The sequence below is a fragment of the Orcinus orca genome, chromosome 9 (assembly GCF_937001465.1).
Source record: "Orcinus orca chromosome 9, mOrcOrc1.1, whole genome shotgun sequence".
Lineage (NCBI taxonomy): Eukaryota > Metazoa > Chordata > Mammalia > Artiodactyla > Delphinidae > Orcinus > Orcinus orca.
Window position 1 is genome coordinate 96806419 of NC_064567.1, and position 20810 is coordinate 96827228.

Consider the following 20810-nt stretch of genomic DNA (forward strand, 5'->3'; position numbering starts at 1 on the left):
TTAAGAAACCAATTCCATTTATAATAAATACTTAGGAATAAAATTTAAAAAGAAAGTATAAAATATACACCAAAAATTATAAACACTGTTGAGAGAAATTAAGATCAAAATACATGGGGAGATGCTTAAGTTCATGAATTAGAATTGTTAAGCTATTGTTAAGATATTATAAGCAATATTGTTAAGATGACAGTTCTTCCCAAACTGACCTATAGTTTCCACACAAATCCTATGACATCCTAGCAGTTTTTCTTGCAGAAGCGAACAAGCAAATGCTCAGAATAGCCAGTCCTGAAAAAGAGAAACAAAATTGGAGGACCTATATATAGGTTTATATAGGAATATAAAAAGAACTCTTACAACTTAGTAAAAATAAAATAAATAGCGCAGCAAACGGGCAAAAGTTTGAATAGCTGCTGAAAAGATGCTCAACATCATTAAGGAAATGAAAATATCGACCACGAGATCCAATTACATAACCACTAGTACGGCTAAAAAAAACAACAACAGATAATAACAAGTGTTATAATAACAAGTGACAAGGATGTGGAGAAAGTGAATGCCTCATACTTTTTTTTTTTATGCAACAAATTTTATTTAGCATAGTCAGTCCCAACATTCAGCACAAAAAGAGTTTACAGAGGATAGAAAGTGCATTAATAAAAGCCAGTCTTTACCAAAAGAAAACAGAAAATATATTATTGATTCAAAATATTTTACACTTGAATGATAAACTGCAATAACTTATTCTGGGCACCTACTGAGGTAAGAGAAAGGAAGAGAAGACGAGGATGCTTTAGAAGAGCTCAATCTCCAGCTGGTATCACAGGAGGCAGTAGAGGTCACTAAGACTGGCAGTGTTTCTTGCTTCCTGCATTAATGCCCTCAGCTGGAACTGTTTGCAGGACAGAAGACATACATGCTTCAGGAAGACGTCCAGGTCTATTACTCCCCGCCTCAAGGCTTCTCCCAGGTGAAAGATAGTGTCTTCAATAGCATTTTCCTCTGCATACAGATTTAGGATCTGTTTGTATAGTGGGGCTGTGGGAATGATAACTTCATCAATATCATTGTTTTCAGATCGATTTTCCATTTTCTCCAGAGTAGAACTGAGCTCTACAACCTTCTTTCTCAAAAGTTCTATGTTTTTTATCAACCTCAGCTACTTCTTGATCTAAACAGGTAACCATCTCTTCCAGTTTCTGGGGACCTTTTTTCAGGTCTTCTTCTGTTCGTTTCGAGGCATTGAGCTCTGCCTGGGCACGATCCATTTCCTCCTTCATCCGCCATCTCAGTTTGTCACTGACTGCTGAGATGAGAGAGGCTCAGACAGTGTGTCCTCGCTGATTGTGCCGTCCCTCCTGGGACCAACAATGGTCACAGGAGGCTGGGAAGGGTACTGGGAACCTGTGGTGGCAGGATACTGACCGCCAGGTGGGTAAGGACGGCCTGGGTCACCACTGGGATTGGAAGGGTATCCGGATGGGTATGCAGAAATTCCACCTGGCGTGCCTGGCTCGTAGGAAGTATTTGGTGGCCCTGTTGCCTGGTACGGTGGATAGGATGCTGAGATAGTAGGATGAGAAAAGACTGGAGGTTCTTCTCCAAACACTACAATCGTGACTTGAATAAGCCGCGAGTCTGACTCTGAGTGTTTCCATTCGTGTAGATAAGGAAGATATATCTTCCCGTTAGCGTCCACATGCTTTCCTGTTTTAATAGCCATTGAACTAGTAGGCTTCACAAAACAGATAGGTGGATTATACGGGCATGTGTCCAGCAGCCAGTGGCGTATGGGATTATTTATATGTATACCTCTATAGGGCACAGGAATTTTTCCCGTCAGCTTCATTAGCTCCCTGGAACTGCCATCATTAAAAACATACGAATCGGGCTTCCTTGGTGGCGCAGTGGTCGAGAGTCCGCCTGCCGATGCAGGGGACATGGGTCCGTGCCCCGGTCCAGGAGGATCCCACATGCCGCGGAGCGGCTGGGCCCGTGAGCCATGGCTGCTGAGCCTGCGCGTCCGGAGCCTGTGCTCCGCAACGGGAGAGGCCGCAACAGTGAGAGGCCCGCGTACCGCAAAAAAAAAAAAGAATCTTTGTGTCACCGATGTACTGCACAGTGAGCCTTCTTAAATGGCTGTTTGCCTGCAAAGGCTGTCTTCATGTCTCCTAGTTCCCACAGCATGACATCTCAGGAAGATCTCATGGCCTGAAGAATCTCTGTAAGCGATTAGGACTCACTCTCTGATGTGAAAATCCCATTGAGGCCACACCGAAACTTCAACCTGATATCCAGTCCAGAGTCCCCCCCTCCACCCTGCCCTGAGATGTCCCCCAGTACCTGCTCTGGGGAAGGGGGCATGGTTTCCTCTGGCTGGCTTCCTGCAGGGCTTTAGGGTGCCTTTTCTTCCTGGCGTGTTGGGAGCATGGAAGAAGGAGGCAGACAACTTTCCGTGACTGGTGGACTTGTCCAAGCCACTTGAGGAGGCGTCAACACGACTACTCACCGGAACCGCGTGCCAATGAGGGAGCGGAGACGGGAGAAGTTTGCATGTTGCTATGAGCACCAGGGTCAGACTGAGGCCCCTGGGGGCTTCCCCAAAGTGGCTATAGATGAGTCGGTCAGGGCATTAACTTTTTATTGGGGTTATTTCCTCAGACCGATATTATTTCAGGGGGAACAAATGCTTTTTGGCTAACTAGTCTGGAGCCCTGAACGTCTAACTGTGCCTAAGGCTCCTGGCACCACCATCTGCTGTGGGATGCTGGCAGCCCACGTGGATACGCATGGAGCCCGGGGGCCAGCCGGAGTCACCAGGGCTGGCAGGAGAGACGGGTGCTCTGGGGTCCTGTGGAAAGCCCACCCTCTCACCTCTCACCGTCAGATGGAGGTGAAGGTAGGTGTGTTTGTCTCCTTGTGGGTGTGACGGGAGGACAGAGCCCGTCGGGGACACCAGCTGTCCTGACTGGTGGGAGGGGTGCTGGGATGCATGTGGGGTCCGCGTGGGGAGGGGCTCCTTCTGGGTCCAGCACCATCTGGACAGGGGTCCTGGGATGCCCTCGGGGGCAGTCAGGGTCCACATTTAGCTGAGCGGAGTGGGGTGGGTGTGCCTGGGCCCCTGAAGCTGTCCGGGGTGGGAGGTTACTGCAGCTGCCCTGGGGTCAGCACAGACACCTCGAGGCTGTGTTCCTCGTCCTCTGTCTGAGGCCCGTGCCCCCCGGGGAGGGGGTGGAGTTCACAGGCTAAAGAGGGAAAAGAAGAGTGCCAGTTTTTTGTTCTTTGGGACCGAGGGAGGGGGCTGGCTGGAAGTCTCCGCCCTGACACTGGAAAGACCGCCAGGCCTGGCCTGGTTTGGGCAAATGCGGGACCTCAGAGCCCTTCTGGCCTCGCTGCCTCCCACCTGCGTCTGGGGCCTCTTGCTCCTCAGCTCTCTGCTATGGCTGGTCCCGCCGCCTCCTGTTCACTGAAGGACTCCTGGAACACAGCCTCACTGCCCCAGCCACACCTAAGGCCAGGCTGCCCTGGGGGCGGCGGGGGAGGGGGAACGGGACACTGGCCAGGCAGCATTATCTCCATTTCACAGATGGTGAAATGCCCAGGTGGAGCTGGGCTCTAGGCTTCCTCTCCCACCTTGGGGCCCCGGGGGCGAGGACAGAAGCAGGTGGAGTCGCACAAGCTAACTGGGGCCTCTGTGGATGAGTGAGGGGAGCCGGCAGGCCACGTCTGGCTGTGGTGATGTTTGTAACTAGCAGCTCTGTTATTGCCATCACTGTTGTTGTTGTTTTGAAAGATGGTCTGAGGGATCCCTCGTGACCAGCCCTGCAGCCCGCAGACCCTCTGGGGTAGGGCTGAGAGGGGCTGAAATGCAAAGCTGTGAGAGCCTCTGGTCCGTCCTCCACGAAGCCCAATCACCCGCACAGAGCAGGGCTGCTGAGAAGCCTCCCCCGTGGATGAGATCTGAAGTGAATATGTTTTACTTTGAAAAAGCACAGACTATTTCCAGACCGGACATTCTGGCCTATTTGAAAAGTGTTTCAATTACTTTCTGGCTGTGAGAACACCCTGAGCAGTCTCTTGGGTTCTCCTGGATCCCAGAAACTGGCTTCCGTCTTCATTATAAAACCCAAGCAACAGGGAAGACCCTGCACTTCCGCTACATAGGTGGAGAATGTCCCTTTAATCCATTTTTGTAGCAGCAAACATAGCTCTCCGGGTCCCCGTGACTGGTGGCTTGGCCCTGGGCAGGCCTCAGGCATGCCGCTCACCTGGGCCTCCTCTCAGTCAAGTAGCATCTGGGTCAGAGGGGCTGGCTCCGTGCCCGATGCTGCCCCCACTTGGGTTTACCGGAGACAATATTTAACTGAGGATGTCCAAGGTATGCACACATCATGGTAACGCAGGGATGCCCAAAACGGCTGTGTTGGGGGGAAGCCCAGAGATGTGGAGGATTCTTGTTTCACGTGTGGGTGGGAGAAAGGAGAGGAGCCTTGGAGCTGGACCGTGGACGAGCCAATATGAAGGGAGGGGGCGCTGGGTGAAGAGGCAGGACCAGAAGCCATGGCCCCGCAGGTCCTCGGGCGAAGGCCATGAACTGGGTCTAGCCAGCTGGTCCTCATGGGAGGGCATGTGGTGTCTGGTGACCCTCCGTTCTCTTCTGCTCCCCAGCCACACCGGGCAAGATCTGCCCAGCAAATCAGCCAGGCGTGATGCTAGAGGCACCGGCTCCTTCAGACAGCAGGTGAGCTGCCCACCTGGCCTGGGTGCAGTTGAGACGCTAGCTCTGCCCTGCCCACTCCCGCGGCCTTCTCCTCATTCCACTTTCCCTCCGGCCAACGAGCCGCCTTGTCCCCTGAATGTCAGGAAGTGGTGACCTCGTGCAAGCCTGTGGCTCCCCGTGTTGGTGCTTCACCCACCCGCCCTGTGGGGAGCTTGCTTGGCTGGGGCTACGGGCTGGGTCAGTGTCGAGGGAGGGACCGCCCCCACTCTGTCCAAACCAGCTAGGCAAGCGAACACTGCGGACCCTCCCTGCTCTGGACGAGCTCAGAGACCTACCCAGCTGGCTTCATCCCGCAGCAGCCAGGGCCCAGCTCCCATACCCAAAGAAGGAGGACATGGCTCCGGGCACAGACATCGCCAATGTTCCTTAAGTGGGCTCAATTGATCTTTCTTCACAAAACACTGGAAAATGTAAATAAGGTCACCTGATTTTAAACTGAGGCCATATGGCATTTAATGGCCCCCATCTCTCTCTCTCTCTCTCTCTCTCTCATACACACACACACACAGACACACACACACACACACACACACACACACAATGGCCATTTCCAACTACTATTACTAAAATGATGATTCATGGCTTGAGAAATATGAACATTTGAATCATAAGCAGTTTATGGTTTAAACACAGTCACTGTGGTACGTTTGGTACTCAGCCTCATCGGGGAAAACAAACGTAGCTGCACATTTCATTAGGGACAGCGTGTCTGGAAAAACAGAAAGTTGTCTGTGCCAGAAAATGCTTGTGGAGAAGGCCCTCTCTAACCGTCTCCTGTCTCATCCCTCACTTCACCCACGAGGAACGCGGTAGCCGCAGCAGGACCCGGCTAACTCGAATGCCTGTGACAACGGCAGAGCGGTTAGTGCAACGAGCGCACTAGTGACCGGTGTTAACACCCTCTCCCCACGTCGGAACAGAGGTGGGAATAAGGCTCAGGAAAGCTCCCCTAAGCCCTGCCCACGTGGCGGAGAGACCAGCCTACTCGGCAGGGGTGGGTGGGTGAGCCTTGCTCCCAAACCATGAGTGCCCAGAAGAGCTGGAATTGGCCGTCTGGAGAGTTAGGCCACTGCCTCTCCTTTCTGTCCACAGGACAGAACCTCCCACCTAAAAACAGTCCCAGTCGGGGGTGGTGGGGTGAGGGCTCTGCATGGGTGCATTTGCACTAAATCAGGGGAATAGCAGCTGCGTCTTGTGTGTCAGCCACATCTGCACCTCCAACATCTGGTTCACTGAGAGGGGCTCCTCCTCAAAGGACCCTGCCCACGATGGGAAGAGTCAAAGGCAAGGCCAGTGGATGGACCGCAAACCGCATTATTGACTGGCCTTCAGGGGAGAAGCATGTTTCTGGAGATGGCTGAGAATCTTTACGTGTTTATTCTTTTTTTAAAAAATTATTTATTTATTTATTTTTGGCTGCATTGGGTCTTCGTTGCTCCACGCGGGCTTTCTCTAGTTGCGGCGAGCGGGGACTACTCTTTGTTGCAGTGCACGGGCGTCTCATTGCGGTGGCTTCTCTTTGTTGCGGAGCACGAGCTCTAGGTGCCAGGGCTTCAGTAGTTGCGGCACACGGGCTTAGTTGCTTCGCGGCATGTGGCATCTTCCCAGACCGGGGATTGAACCTGTGTCCTCTGCATTGGCAGGCGGATTCTCAACCACTGCACCACCAGGGAAACCACACACGCTTTTTCTTTTTAAATTAACTTTCCTCTTTTTTCGTAATCATTTAAAGTTATCTCAAAGGAGAAGCTCCTGGGAACTGTATTCAATATCTTATAATAACCTATAATGGAAAAGAATCTGAAAAAGGATATCTATATGTAGAACTGAATCCCTTTTCCTGTACACCTGAAACTAACACAACATTGTAAGTCAACTATACTTCGATAAAAAAGAAGCTCCCTCATTAATTTTCATATTAAAAAGTTTCCTCACAATCTCATTATTTATTTTGATAAATTTTAGAATCTATTGTTTAGTTCAAACAAAGGCCATTGGGATGAAATTGCATTAAATCTCTATACTGGTTTAGACAGAATGGGTATTTTGGGGGTAGTTTTCTCACCCAGACATATAACCCCATGACACAGGCTGCAGTGTTAAAACAGGGTATTTGGGGGGAACTTTGAGACTTTAATGAAGATTTGAAAGTGAGAGACATGTTTCATCACAGAAAGCAACACTTCTCTATTTTATTTTTAATCAAAATGGAATTTAAATTTCTTCATTCATGATGAGTTTTCAGCTTGTTCTTGCTCTTGTCATTTATTTAAAGCTTTTTTTTAAAAAAAGCTTTTTTTTTTTTTTTTTTTTTTTTGCAGTACGTGGGCCTCTCACTGCTGTGGCCTCTCCTGTTGCAGAGCACAGGCTCCGGACGCGCAGGCTCAGCGGCCATGGCTCACGGGCCCAGCCGCTCCGCGGCATGTGGGATCTTCCTGGAACGGGGCACGAACACGTGTCCTCTGCATCGGCAGGTGGGCTCTCAACCACTGCGCCACCAGGGAACCCCCCCAAAAAGCATTTTTCAATCTTCCATTTCTTAGAAGAAGGTGTCAGCTCCATTTTAGTTGCTTTTATGTTCTGTGGCGATTGGAAGACAGACAGTGAGATGGGATAGGGAGGGCGGCTATCAGGCTCTGCTTTTGGGTTAAAACCCCCAAATGCACCAGGGTGGGGTGTGGGGGTGGAGACGTAGCTGCAGCCCTGGGAGGCACACAGGATGTCATGGCGAGTCTGGGGGGTCAGTGCTCAGCACCTGGACAGCACGTGTGGCAGGACCAACTGGGAGGCCAGGACGTGTTGAAGAAATGCAGACGTGGGCACCACGTGTGTCTTCAAGGGGCAGCCGCGGTGAGGGGCATGTGATGGGACTTCTGCAGACTGAAAAGGCAGAGCAGCATTGCCAGTTTCCATCTAAAGAGTAAAAGTCCTCCCATTGGAGGCGGAAGGTGGAGTGGGCACCCCTCCCACTGGGAACACAGGTGAAGAGGCCGTACTCTGCTCTCTGACCCGGTGGGGATGCTGGGACTCTGGGCTCTGTGGCCATGGGTCCTCTCGGCTCTGCACGGCTTGGCTGGTGGCTGCACCAGGACACCTGGCAGAAGTGGACAAATGCTGGTTACCCTCCCATCGCCTGCATCTGCTTCCTGCATCTGCTTCCCAGCCCCGCGAAGCCTCTGCCCGCCCCTCTCTCCCCTCCCTCCCCTCCAGCACCTTCTCTTCCATGGCTCTGGGGACACCCTGCTCCACTCTGCTGCTTGGGGCTCAGAATAGCTGCCGCTCCAGATGGCAGGTGCGTCTGGCTCGGCGTCCCTCCATCCTCTCCTCCAAACCTTCCTTCCTTCCCAGATCACCGAGTTGCAGCCTCGTGCAGGCAGCCAGCAGGCTGGGAGCTGTGCCACTTTGCTGGTCCTCCCTTCCCACCCGGGTCTCCGTCCTCAGCAAACCCAGCGCGTCTTAGCATCTCTGTCTCCCAGCCCTTCGTGCCGCAGCCAGAGGGGTTTCCTGGAACTCAGCGTTGACGTGTCCCTGTCAGTCCTCATTCCTTTGTTTACTCTCTGCTCCTGATCGGGCTCTCTATCATTGTTTTTGCTCAGTGTGGGATGAGAGGAGATGAGGGTAGCCGTCTCCTGTTTAAAAACGATAAAAGATAAGACAAGAACAGGGTGGGAAGTCTTCCGGCAAACGTGCACGGGCGCGTGCCGGGCTACGTGCATTTCCACAATTCTTTCACTATATCAAAATAGACACTGTTATCCCTGTCGCTTTTCAGAGGTCCAAAGCTCAGAGAATCTGAACACTGGCCTGGGACTAACTCAACGCTAGTGTTTGCATCTTTCTGATCTGAGTATAGGCCTGTTTCTGGAACAACAGAAACCGTACAGGGAAGAGACAGAAATAAGTTGAAAATAGAATGAGCAGGCGAAGCCATTTTGCTGTTAGCTAAGAAGTTCTAGAAGGATTATGACCACACAGTACTCAGCACGCGCCCGCTGGGGCGAGGCGCTGCCTCACACAAGACAAGGAACGGCGTGGTCCATATAAAGCAACCCCATAAAAAGACCAGCACATACCAGCAAGGTCAGCTGAGCACACAGACGGACTCTTGTGAGGTTTCAGCGTCAGAGGCTGTGCATCCAGCTTGGCACACGAAATATTCAGGACTCACTAAATGCAAAGACATTGCTCAGTTTGCTTTTGATTTAGTATCCCTGGGGTGGAATCCTGTCTCGTTGATTCTTGCCTCCTTTGGTGTGATCTTCATTGGGTAAAATTGTCAAGAGGGTTAGAAAACGGGAAAAGGCCAGATAGATGCTTGTGACTGAGGGCAGACCTCTCACAGAACTGTGGGACTCCAGTGGGACCTGGGGCATGTGGCTGAGGAAGGGACAGCTCGGAAGGCCAGGTAGGGGCTGGTGATTGCCCAGGGCCGAGTCGGGACCACCACCCAGGATCGTGCTGTCCGAGAGTGGTTATCTTCCGCACTCAGCTACCTCCTGCACTTTCCTTAATAGTGTTGCTTAAATACAAGGTCTGCATTTTTATGTGTAAATTACTTTGCTGAGTTGCTTGCAAACTCAGACTGCAGCTTACACGTTTGTCAGGCCTCACAGCACCTATCTGGGCGGGTAGATGTCCTCAGAGAATGCCTGCCAGTGTGATTTGGCCTAATTTTTGAAAATGTAAGCAGTGGAAGAAGCAGAATGTTGACGTTTCAGATCATTGTGATCATGGATGTGCAGAGATGGAAACGAGATATTGGCTAGTTAAACTCCCCTGTCTTATTTCTTAATTCTTTTCCAGACCGTTCTTTGGAGAATCGTGATTCTGAAGAGTGATCTGTTGTTCGTCCGTGAAACGGGCATAAATGTGTTTATTTCAAAAGTCGGGACCCGATGAGACAGCATGTAGGATCATTCTGAAAGTGACCATGGACAGTACAAATCTTTGCTGACTTGTAATCAGTATGCTAGATATACTGAAATGAGACAGAGGGAGAGAGTTCCAGAATTATCTATCCTTCCTTAAGCTCCTACTTACTGCTTCCACTCAGTCACTCCACTTTATCTGCCACGCCAGCCACGCAGCACCTAGCTGGGGACCCAACCTCTCTAAGCACAGCTGCAGGTTCGGGGGCCTGTGCAATTTGCTACAGTGATCCCAGAATGATGGGCGTCTGATCCCGTCAAGTCCTTGCTGGAATACTACCTTCTCCACGTCACTGAGTGGCCCCTGAAATTGCACCCGTGCCCAGTAGCCCCACCCTACGCCTCCCGTCCTCACCCCTTGTTCTTTTCTCCTTAGTGCTTATGAAGCATCCTCAGGGCACTCTGTGACTCACCTATGCGTTAAGTTTGGTACCTGCTGTCTGTTTACCCTGCTTGTGGGTTAGCTCCATGGGCCAGAGGTGACACATGGTAGGAGCTCAGTAAATACCTGTTGATAACCATGTGAAGTCCTGCCAGGGAGGAAGGAGTGAAGCCGTGGCACCAGGAGAACCAACAGGACCCCGTGCTGTACCAGCCTCTCACTGAGTTATCTCCTGAATGCCTGCATCTGAGCTGTGAGGAGAGCCTGTGTTTCCTCTTGGCACCTCTGTCTTGTGGTGGACAAGGCAGATAGGTCTCTAGTGCTGACAGAGGAGGGTGGCCCGAGAAGGGACAGAGACATGAAGGAAGGAGAGGCAGGTGCTGCAAGACTCCGTATGGGTCCAAGGGGCACAGGGCTCACCCAAGGACAGCCTTCCCAGGAGAAGGTGGAGGAAGCAAGGTGTTCTGGAAGCTGTGCAGGCAGAGGCGGGGGGTGTCCAGAGCTGTGGTCACTGGCTAAGACCTGGGAGAGTCCAACCACACCCTTCCCAGGCCCCCAGATGGTCCCCACTCCTGTCTGACAGCCTCTCCAGGGGTGGATCGCAGTGAGCTGTGTGTTGCCAAGGTGTCTTGTCCGTGCTCATCTCAGCCCTGATCGTCGGGCAACAAGCTGGACGGCTTCTCCCTGACCCTCCCGCCTCTGTGCTGGTGGGCGAGCATCAGTGTCTCTCACCCCAGTCACTTCGTCTATAAAATGGAGGTTAATGCCTGTCCCACATGTACCCTGGCTTCCAGTGAGGATCAGAGAGACTAATGGAAATGTTGTGGGTCAAACTGTGTCCCCCAGATTCACAGGTTGAAGTCTAACCCCCAGGACCTCAGAATGGGACTCTTCAAAGGTCAGGCCTTTAAAAAGGTAATTAAGTTAAAATGGGGTCATTAAGGTGGGCCCTAATTGAATATGACAGGCATCCTCATAAGAAGAAAGGTCAGGACACAGACACGCACAGAGACACTCCGAGGAGGACACGGGGAGAGGACGGTCATCTACACACCGAGGAGAGAGGTTCCGGGAGAAAGCAGCCCTGCCGACACCTTTAGCTTAGACTTGCAGTGTACGGGACTGTAAGATGAGAAATGTCTGTTGTTTAAGCTGCCCGTTCTGTGGTCAATTAAAAGACTGACCAAGCAAGCAAGGCTCCTAGCCAAGATCCAAAGCTACCCCATGGTGGACAGAGGACCACAAGGGCTCCTCCACCACAGTGACCAGCTCCACACCCAGCCAGGGAGGTCAGCATTCCAGCTGTGCTTTGAATGCCCGACCACACCATGGGCCAATATGGCCTATGTACAATTCCAGACGCCATACACAGAGACTCCGGGCAGCCCCGCCCCCAGCATGGTGATTCTTAGTCAACAATACTCGCAGCCCCTACACTTGGACCCAAGATCAGTGCAACTCTTTCCAGCTCCTGAGGACTCCTGGGAAACCATGATGGTAGATGTCATTCTACAGGCACCCTCACACTGCACGACTCCCTACCCCAGTCCCCACCACACTGCCCATCTCTGTTCTCCTGCAGCTGCAGATGTGGTCGCCTCATCCCCAACCGAGGCCCCAGTCAATGCTCAGACTACAGGAGACATCGCCGTGGGATATCCTTAGAGCGTTGACCTCATCCCCCCATGGGGGGCCCAGCCCGGCCCCGCCACTTTCACTGATGCATTCCCTGCGATGCTGGGCAAACTTGCGGCCCATCAGCTCCCGAGCTGGGCTGCATGCTCTCGGCATATCTGCATGTGTCACCCAGCATGTGAGAAGCCACTGAAGCTTGGATGCTGTGGCCATCTGGGACCTTCACAGTCACGAACTCTGCTTCAGCGTACTTCTTCTGAGTCTGTGAGGGTCCTCCTGACACTCCCTGAGGAGACGCCCTGCAGCCCTGGCTGAGCGCAACGGCCTGCAGCGTGAGAGGGGCTTGTGGTGGAGGAAGGTCAGGGTTCCTACCAGCCTGGGCGCCAGAGGTCACGGAGCGCCTGCTTGTCCCTCAAAAGCACCCCAGCACATTCCAGGGCCGTCCTCTTACTGGTCACATCGCTGTGCGTGCCAGGATTGAATGTCCTATAACCAAGCCCCCCAACACGTAGTGGCTTCAAGTAGTGACAGTTTATTCTTTTTCAAGATCACTTGTCACAGTCAGCCCATCCCTGCACCCCCGTGGGCGCCACTCAGGAACCCAGGCCCGAGACTGTCAGCGTTCAACCTCACAGGGACAGTGATTGGCCAGCAATGGCCTCATGACCTGCTTGGGGCCAAAGAGCGTGCAGAGAAGTGAGGAAATTTCCTTGTTTCGAAGGACAGCAGCAAAGATAGCCTGTGTGTCCCCTGCAGGACAAGGGCAGGGAGCCGGCCCTGCTGTGCTGCCAGCAGCCTTGCTGTGAACCAGCCTCAGGTGGAGCTCACCCCGGGGCCGTGGTGGTAAGTGACAGAGGTGGGCCCCCGCTGGTCCCCCTGGGACCCCACACCTGTGATTTCTGGCCTGGGAGCCCGTCCCTGTCCTCAGGCTTTCCGCCCGTTGGGGCAGGTTGTGTAGTTTGCAGCTCTGCCACCCGGACAAGAGGCAGGGGCTTGAGATCACCCCTGTGGCCACCTTGGGGGCAGGACTGGAGCTAGGGAGGCTGGGAGGCCACAGCCGGGAGTGGAGCCTGACGGTGGTGGTGCAGAGAGGGCAGGGGGCGGGGGTGGGCACGTGGGGCAGGCAGCGGTGGCATGCAGGGCTGAGAGCTCGATGGGGGTGTCTGAGAGCCATGCTGGTGGAGGGACACGTCAGGAGGACAGGCGGTGGGGACGGGGAGAGCCGGGCCAGACACAAGGCGCCCCAGAGAACAGCTCACGTGGGAGTCGCGGCCCAGAGGTACCAGCAGGGCCCTCCCCCTCCCCCCAGCCAAGCGTCATGTGACCACTCGCTCTCATTTCACAGAGTCAGGGCCGGTCAACACTTGCCAGGCCTGGGAGCAGACGCTGCAATGCTGCGACAAAAAAAAAGAGGAAATCAAGTCATCGAGTCATTCCCGCTTTTTCAGATTTTGGAGAAATTCACAAAGTTAGGAACGTGTATTTCATGAAGGTTTGGTGATCGATGAATTCCCACCGTGCACCTCGTGCGTTTCTAGGCACCCGAGGAGCACGGGGGCGTCTCAGCGTGTGTCTCTGACGTTTAAAATATCTTTTGGCTCCGGTCTTTTTCTTTCTCTCCTCAGAGAACTTCCCACCGAGGAACAAGGGGTCCCTTCATTTCTGGTCATGCAAGCCACCAAAAAAGAAGGTGGCCCTGGGTATCGGATCAGGGACATCACGGGCGGGGAGCTAACACTTGTCCTATCACACGTGTCTGTAGGTGCTGACCTGGCCACCTGGTGGCACGTCGGAATGTGGCACCCTGTCCCTGAGTGCACATGCACGTGTACGCACATGCACCCGTGTCATGTGCCAACAAACACATGAACTCACATGTGCACACACGCACACGTGAACACACACACAGACGCACACCGCACCCTTCAGACTCCCCAGTGGCCCGTGTGCTGGAACCTTCGGCTGAGGGGCTGTGCCTGTGACCTCTGGGGAAAGGGTGTTTTCCTGAATCATGCTGCCCACATCTCATCATGCTGATTTCTTTGACGCTCCATTTTAAACAAATTCTGAGATTTCAAAATGCATGTGGTCTTGACCTTTACAGAGACTCGGACGCAGAGGGCTCTCCAGCTCCTCAGAGGGTTGTATGAGGTACTCCCAGCCTAGGGGCCACAGCTCCTGCCTCTGGGGCCTGGGGCTTCCGCGTCTGCACCCCACGGGACTGTAGCTCCGCCCACTCAGCCCTGCACACACAGCCTCTTCCCCCCTCCCCCCCTGGAAGCCTCCTCCCTGCACGGCTTCACGCACGAGTGTGCACCCTGTGCCCGCTGCCCCTGCTGTTCCACAGACCCGGTCACATCGCTGCGTCTCAGGACCGGGCCACCCACTATCCGTGTGGTCAACAGGGAAAGCCGGTGATGGCCAAGATGGGGCTGTCCCAGGAGAGCAGGTGGAGGGGCAGCCGCTGAGGTGTCCCCAGAGCCCCGCCCTGGGGCTTGAGTTCAGCTGACCCCATTCTGCGCACATATCCTCCTTTATATCTGCTGGCAGAACAACGAATAAATGCAAACCACTTCCAACCCCTCCCCAGCAGATACCGGCCGTTAGAGTGCGACGGAGCAGGGACGGGTGCTCATGGTGTGGGCTGGAGCACGTGCACTCCAGGCAGGGACCCTGCGCAGGGCATGGTGCACGTGGCTGTGGTGTGGATCCTGGGGACGCGGGGGACGCCCTCACTGAGCATGGGGACGTGGGGGTCACCACGGGCTATGGGGGGTCCACATGTGCTCTTCATCCAGGCCTCACCACCGGGTGAGAAGGACATCACGACTGCATCCCAGAGGCAGAAAATTGAGGCCCCGCCCAGGCCACACAGGGAGAGACAGACGTGGGTCAAGTCCTGGTCACCTTCCTAAACTGGGTGCAGGCTGCCGGTTGTGACCTCCGTGCGTGCAGCTGGCACTGTCCTGGAGCCTGGAGACAGACCACATGACCCCCACCCCTTTCAGCCTCAGGGGCGGCTCTGGGCACCGGTGCCACCGGCTGCGGAGTGAGGCTGGGGGCTGGAGTGCTTTCGAAAGGCCACGCTCAGGTGTCTTGTCTTCGTTGTTAACTTCTATAGCAACAGAGACAGCTCCAAAAAATTAAACATTGTAATCCAACCTAATTGGTTCAGGAATTTTTTTAGTTTCTTGTTGTTTATTATTCCTGTAGGTCCTTAATTACCCTGAGCTGCTGACACCAGCTAAGAGAATCCCCAATAACATAATTAACCTCCCCTTTCCCTGGACGTGGTCAGGAACAGTCCAGATTTCCCAGCTAGATAATAAAATGAGTCTCCTTCGGGGCTAACCCCAAAGCAGGGAGGGTGGGGAACGTTGGAGTGTGGACCTCGGCGTGCTGCTGACCTGCAGCCATCTCTTCTTCTATGGTGTGTGAGCTGCCCTCATGTCCCTTCCAGGTTCTCCTGGTTACGTCACCCATCCCTCCCCCCATGGAGCTCGCCAGTATCCTGGATTTTGTCTTAATCGTTCCTTCCTATGCTGTACTGTTTATAGCCCGTATTTGAGTCCCTGGGCAGCATGTGTCTGCTTTTAACCTGCGAGGGACAGTCTCTTGCTGTGCTTCTTGGGAGGTTTGATTCTTTTGCACATCTTATGCTTCTTGGACCCTCCAAGCTGATGTGATAGCAGCTGCTGGTTCGGTTCCCTGTGGGGGCAGTTATCCAGGCATGAAGATGGGCCACTGATCCCAGACTAAGACCTGAAGCCAGCGGCCCCCAACCCGCGGGGGACCATGTGCATGAGAAACAACCTTGTCGAAGGCCATGGAGATTTTCTTTTATGGCTGCGTATCATACCTAGATGAAACTGACTGATCACATACCAAATAGCAGTTGAAAACGACAACAAAAAATCAAATCCAAGAGAACAACTTATGATTATCTTATAGGAGATAGGAGAAATTAGAGGAGAAGACATTTTCTGTTTGATGAAAAAAAGGAAAAAATATATAATAAATACTTAAGGTATTTATATTTAATGAATCCAAAGACTTGCCTATGTGATGTTTTTCTTTTTTTTTTTTGCGGTATGCGGGCCTCTCACTGCTGTGGCCTCTCCCGTTGCGGAGCACAGGCTCCGGACGCGCAGGCTCAGCGGCCATGGCTCACGGGCCCAGCTGCTTCGCGGCATGTGGGATCTTCCCGGACCGGGACACGAACCCGCGTCCCCTGCATCGGCAGGCGGACTCTCAACCACTGCGCCACCAGGGAAGCCCTGTGATGTTTTTCAAAATATGGAGTTTGAAAATTAATAAAAACTAACAAAAGTAAGCTAATTAAATGTTTCAATAATGATATTCAAGACAGCTGTTGAAATATATATTGATATACAAAAATCACACACAGTTTTATAAGGACTAGAACATGTTAAAAATAGTTATTCTGCAACAGAAGTGGAGAAAAGATGCAGCACCATGAACAATTTCATGTCAAATGGAATTTTCTTCTGTTCGTGGGTATAAGTCACCGAGTATCACGTTAATGAGGAAATTGGTGAACACTGGATAAAGGTTCCCAGGTCAAACTGTGCCATTATTTAGCTTGTAACAGCTGCATCAGACAAAATACTGAACAAATCCTTTCTTTAGAAAATTAGAAACCGCAATGAGATACCATCTCACTCCATTAGAATGGCTGCTATCAAAAAACAGTGCACCGTTGGTAAAAATGTAAAACGGGGCAGTCACTGTGGAAAGCAGTGTAGCGGTTACTCAAAAAATTAAAAATAGAATTACCATATGATCCAGGGATCCCACTTCTGGGTCTATACCCCAAAGAATGGAAGCATAGTCTTGAAGAGTATTTTTAATACCCAAAGATGCAACAACCCAGGTGTCCATCAAAGAATAAATAGATAAATAAAATGTGGTCTATGTATACAATGCAGTATTATTCAACTATAAAAAGGAGGGAAATTCTGACACATGCTACAACGTGGATGAACCTTGAGGACGTTATGTTAAGTGAAATAAGCCAGTCACTAAAGGACAAATACTGTATGATTCCACTCATATGAGGTCCTTAGTTTAGTTAAATTCATAGAGACAGAAAGTAGAATGGCAGATGCCAGGGCCTGGGGGAGGAGGGATGGAGAATTAGTGTTCAGTGGGGACAGAGATTCAATTTGAGAAGATGCAAAAAGTTCTGGAGATGGATGGTGGTGATAGCTACACAGCAGTGTGAATGTATTTAATACCACCAAACTGTATGTTTAAAAATGGTCAAGATGGTAAATTTTATATGTATTTTACCACAATTAAAAATTTAAAAAATTAGAAATTATTAGAGGGAGTTGATTAAAAATTTGCACTCCAATTTACATGGCTTGGTAGGCACTTACGTAAAGGAATATTGTTTTATCTAAAGAATATAAGGGAACTTTGATTTTTATTTATGTATGAATAAAATGTACCATGCAAGTTGGTAAGCCTTTTGCCTGTCATCATACATGTACCACATTTACCGACCATGCGGTTTTCTGTGAGAAACCTGGCTTCCACAACTTTCTTACATATGATTTCTGGTGCAGTATGTATGTGAGTCTAGACCTGGGATGAAATGACTGTATTTTGAGACGTGTGCTTTTCCAGCTATATGAAGTCAGCACTCGGGGCTATAAATTTCCACTTCAGTAATATTTTTACTGCAGCCCACAGATTATCATAAGTGGTAATCTCATCATCCTTCCGTTCTATTGTCTCATTTCCTTGATGATTTCTGCTTTTATCCATGAAGGCTTTAGCTGTGTGTGAGGTTTTATTTACAAATGTGTGGTGTTTCTCTCGTTTTCTTTTTGCAGTTGGTTTCTAACTTAATTGAACTGTGGTCAAAGAAGGGGGCTTATCATTTGAAATTCATGGATTCTAGTAAGCGCTTAACAAGACGGTGTATTGTCTGAATGTTGGTTGCAGTGTTTTATAAACGTTCATTAGATCCAGTTATTCATTTTGTTGTTCAAATCTCCTACGTTCCTACTCACTTTTTGGCCTGCTTGATTGCCCTATTATTGAAAGAAGGGGTTTAAATCCCCCATTATGATAGTGAATTTGTCAAACGTTCCTAGTTTTCTGTCAATTTTTGCCTTGTACAATTTGAGGCTATTTTCTCAGGCACTTGCAAGCTTAGAGAGGTTATATCTTTTTGCTAACACGAACCTTTGATCAGAAACTAATTTGTCTGCTATTTAAATGGCTACATTAGCTTTTCTCTGGTTAGCATTTTTCTGGTGCACATTTTTTTCCCAGCCATCCATTGACTTAAGGACTATCTCTGTGTCTGTAATTTTTGGTCGTGTCTCTTTATAAAACCAACAACGGTTAGGCTGAATTAAAAAAGACAGTCTGATATTTCTGTCTTATAACTGCACAGCTTATCCGGTTACATTTATTCTGATTACTCCTCTATTTGAATATAACCTTATTATCATATTAGGTATGTTTTTTGGTCTGCTCTGTTTTCTATTTCCTTTTATACTGCCATCTTTTTCATTGATTTTCTTTTGTCTTCTTCCGATTCCAGTATTTTTTTAACTTCTTGTTTGCACGTAATATGCTCTGTGCTGCTTCTTCTAGTGGTTATGCTAGTATATTAACATGTGTACTTAATTTTACAGAACAACAGTAGTCAGTATCTATACCTTCACCCCAATAATTCAAGGACTTTAGAATGCTTTATTCCTTATCACCCCCTTCCAATGCACATGCTACTGTTGTTTGTAATTTTTATTTTTCATCCTTATATTTTATCCAGCATTTAGTTGATTCAGTCAGGAAGATCCATTGGGGTACTTAATCTACCATGCCACCAGAATCAAAGTTCAAATTCCTTTTTAATCTCAACTTTCAAGCCCTTTCTTTGTTTTTTATGGAAGAATCACATGAAGCTCTCCAGATTTGTATTTCTCTTAGTAGCCACTTACTAGAAACCCCCTAAATAGATGAAAATCTCCTGCATGCACATAGTTGAAATTACCAACAGTTGAGGAAAGACTGTTTTATGACAACTGTCATTTTAAATTGAATGGATTTCACTTGCTGACATTCTTATTTTTTACACTTAAATTACTGAAAATATTGCTACATGATTATTAATACAATTTGTTTAAATTTGTTTGGTTAATTTTCCACTATATAGTGGTCTGTTATTGTAACAACTTTATTTGGGGTTATAATTTTCCAAGAAGTAGCCTTAAGACTTATACACAGATCAACTATGAAACATCTATGCTCTTATTGATCAAACATAGGTAATAAATAAGTGCCCCTCAAATTTTCACTTGTACAATAACAATTTTTACTCAAGTTCTTTCTTCATGTGAAAGTGGGAACAGATGGGATAGATGGCCAATATGGTTGTCTGTCCCACTTATATTAGAGACTCTGGTGGGAAGAAGGACAGGAGACGCTGTATCTAGTCACTTGGGTTCCAATTCTGGATCCACACATGATTAACAGTGTGACAGTGGATGAGCCATCTCACTGTCTCTCGTTGGGATGGCAACCCTTCCAAACAAGATCTGAGCTTATACTCACCCGTCAAGAGTGTGTGTCTATGCTCATCACACCAAGACCAAGACATGGACTTGCACAAATGAGATATGCGAAAAGCAACCGTAGATGGCAAACTAGGTGCAGTTTCCCCTTTCATGAAATTCAAGACAAAGCCTGTTGTCGGGAAGGAATTGGGACAAGGGTACCACACAGGCTGGTCCTAGTACCCCAGGAGTCCCTAAAAGACCACTATGTTGGCAAATGTCACTAGTTTCAGACCGACAGAGACACCATATGGGTAATTAAAACAATGGTCCTCAGACTGTTTTGCTTCTGTAACCTCAAAGTAATATTGACAAAAATATTAACTTAAATGCTAAAATTAAGTTAAATATTAACTTAAAGTGCTTTTCAAGTTGACATATAAAAATGTTCATTGAAAGGTTAACTACTCCATGGATGTGACCCCTAGAGTAATGTAAATATTGAAGTTTTAAAATAAAACTGTGGCATCACTCTTTTAAATGTATCTGAAATCTAAATGCAATAACGTTTAAATATCTACCAATTATCCATTTGAAAATGTGTGAAAAAGACTTCCACATCTGGTACAAATGGAGTAATGGGGACCAGTTGACCCTCTTATCAGAGACAACAAAAAAATGGACAAAATGCATGAGACGCTGGTTTCCAAGACATTGGATGTTTAGCAATGTAGGTGAATAATCTCTGAGAGGCAGGAAACAAGTGAGATAAGCACTGTGATTGCCCCCAGATTACTACCTTGGGATAGTTTGACTGCCCAGCAAGGGGGTGCCAGGAGATGCCTAGTGGACGCCCAGGTTAAAGAAATGGAGCTGCGAGTCTGGGGAGATCAAGGCAGCTAGAGTCTGCAGGACAGACTGACAGGCAGGAGCCATTGGCACAGAGAAATCTACAAAGGGTACCCTTTTAGTAAATAGCAGACTGCGGGTCAGCACTTGTGCATGAGAAAACACCTGGAGCTGGGAAAGAACCACCCAAAAGGATTAGAGGTGACCAGGTCCACTTGCTTACACAGTGCTGGAACAATGGTTGCTTCCACCACAAAACTGGAAAACCCCATAAAATTTATGTGATGTCTTCATACCCCTTCCTGAACAACTATCATTTAAAAAGTTAACAATATTCACAATAGGCAAGACATGGAAACAACCTAAATGTCCATCGACAGATGAATGGATAAAGAAGATGTGGTACATATATACAACGGAATACTACTCAGCCATAAAAAAGAACAAAATAATGCCATTTGCAGCAACATGGATACAACTAGAGATTATCATGCTTAGTGAAGCAAGCCAGAAAGAGAAAGACAAATACCATATGATATCGTTTATACGTGGAATCTAAAACATGACACAAATGAACCTATCTGTGAAACAGAAACAGAACCACGGACCCAGAGAACAGAGTTGTGGTTGCCAAGGGGAGGGGGGTGAGGGAGGGACTCTGTCGACCTTTGCCCCAATTCTATGCTGAATTCTCCTCT

General features: G+C 49.5%; 1 pseudogene; it reads right to left on the minus strand.

Moving 5' to 3' along the window:
* Positions 1 to 570: 570 nt before the first annotated feature.
* Positions 571 to 5137, minus strand: LOC101278125 (tumor susceptibility gene 101 protein-like; annotated as a pseudogene).
* Positions 5138 to 20810: the final 15673 nt, after the last annotated feature.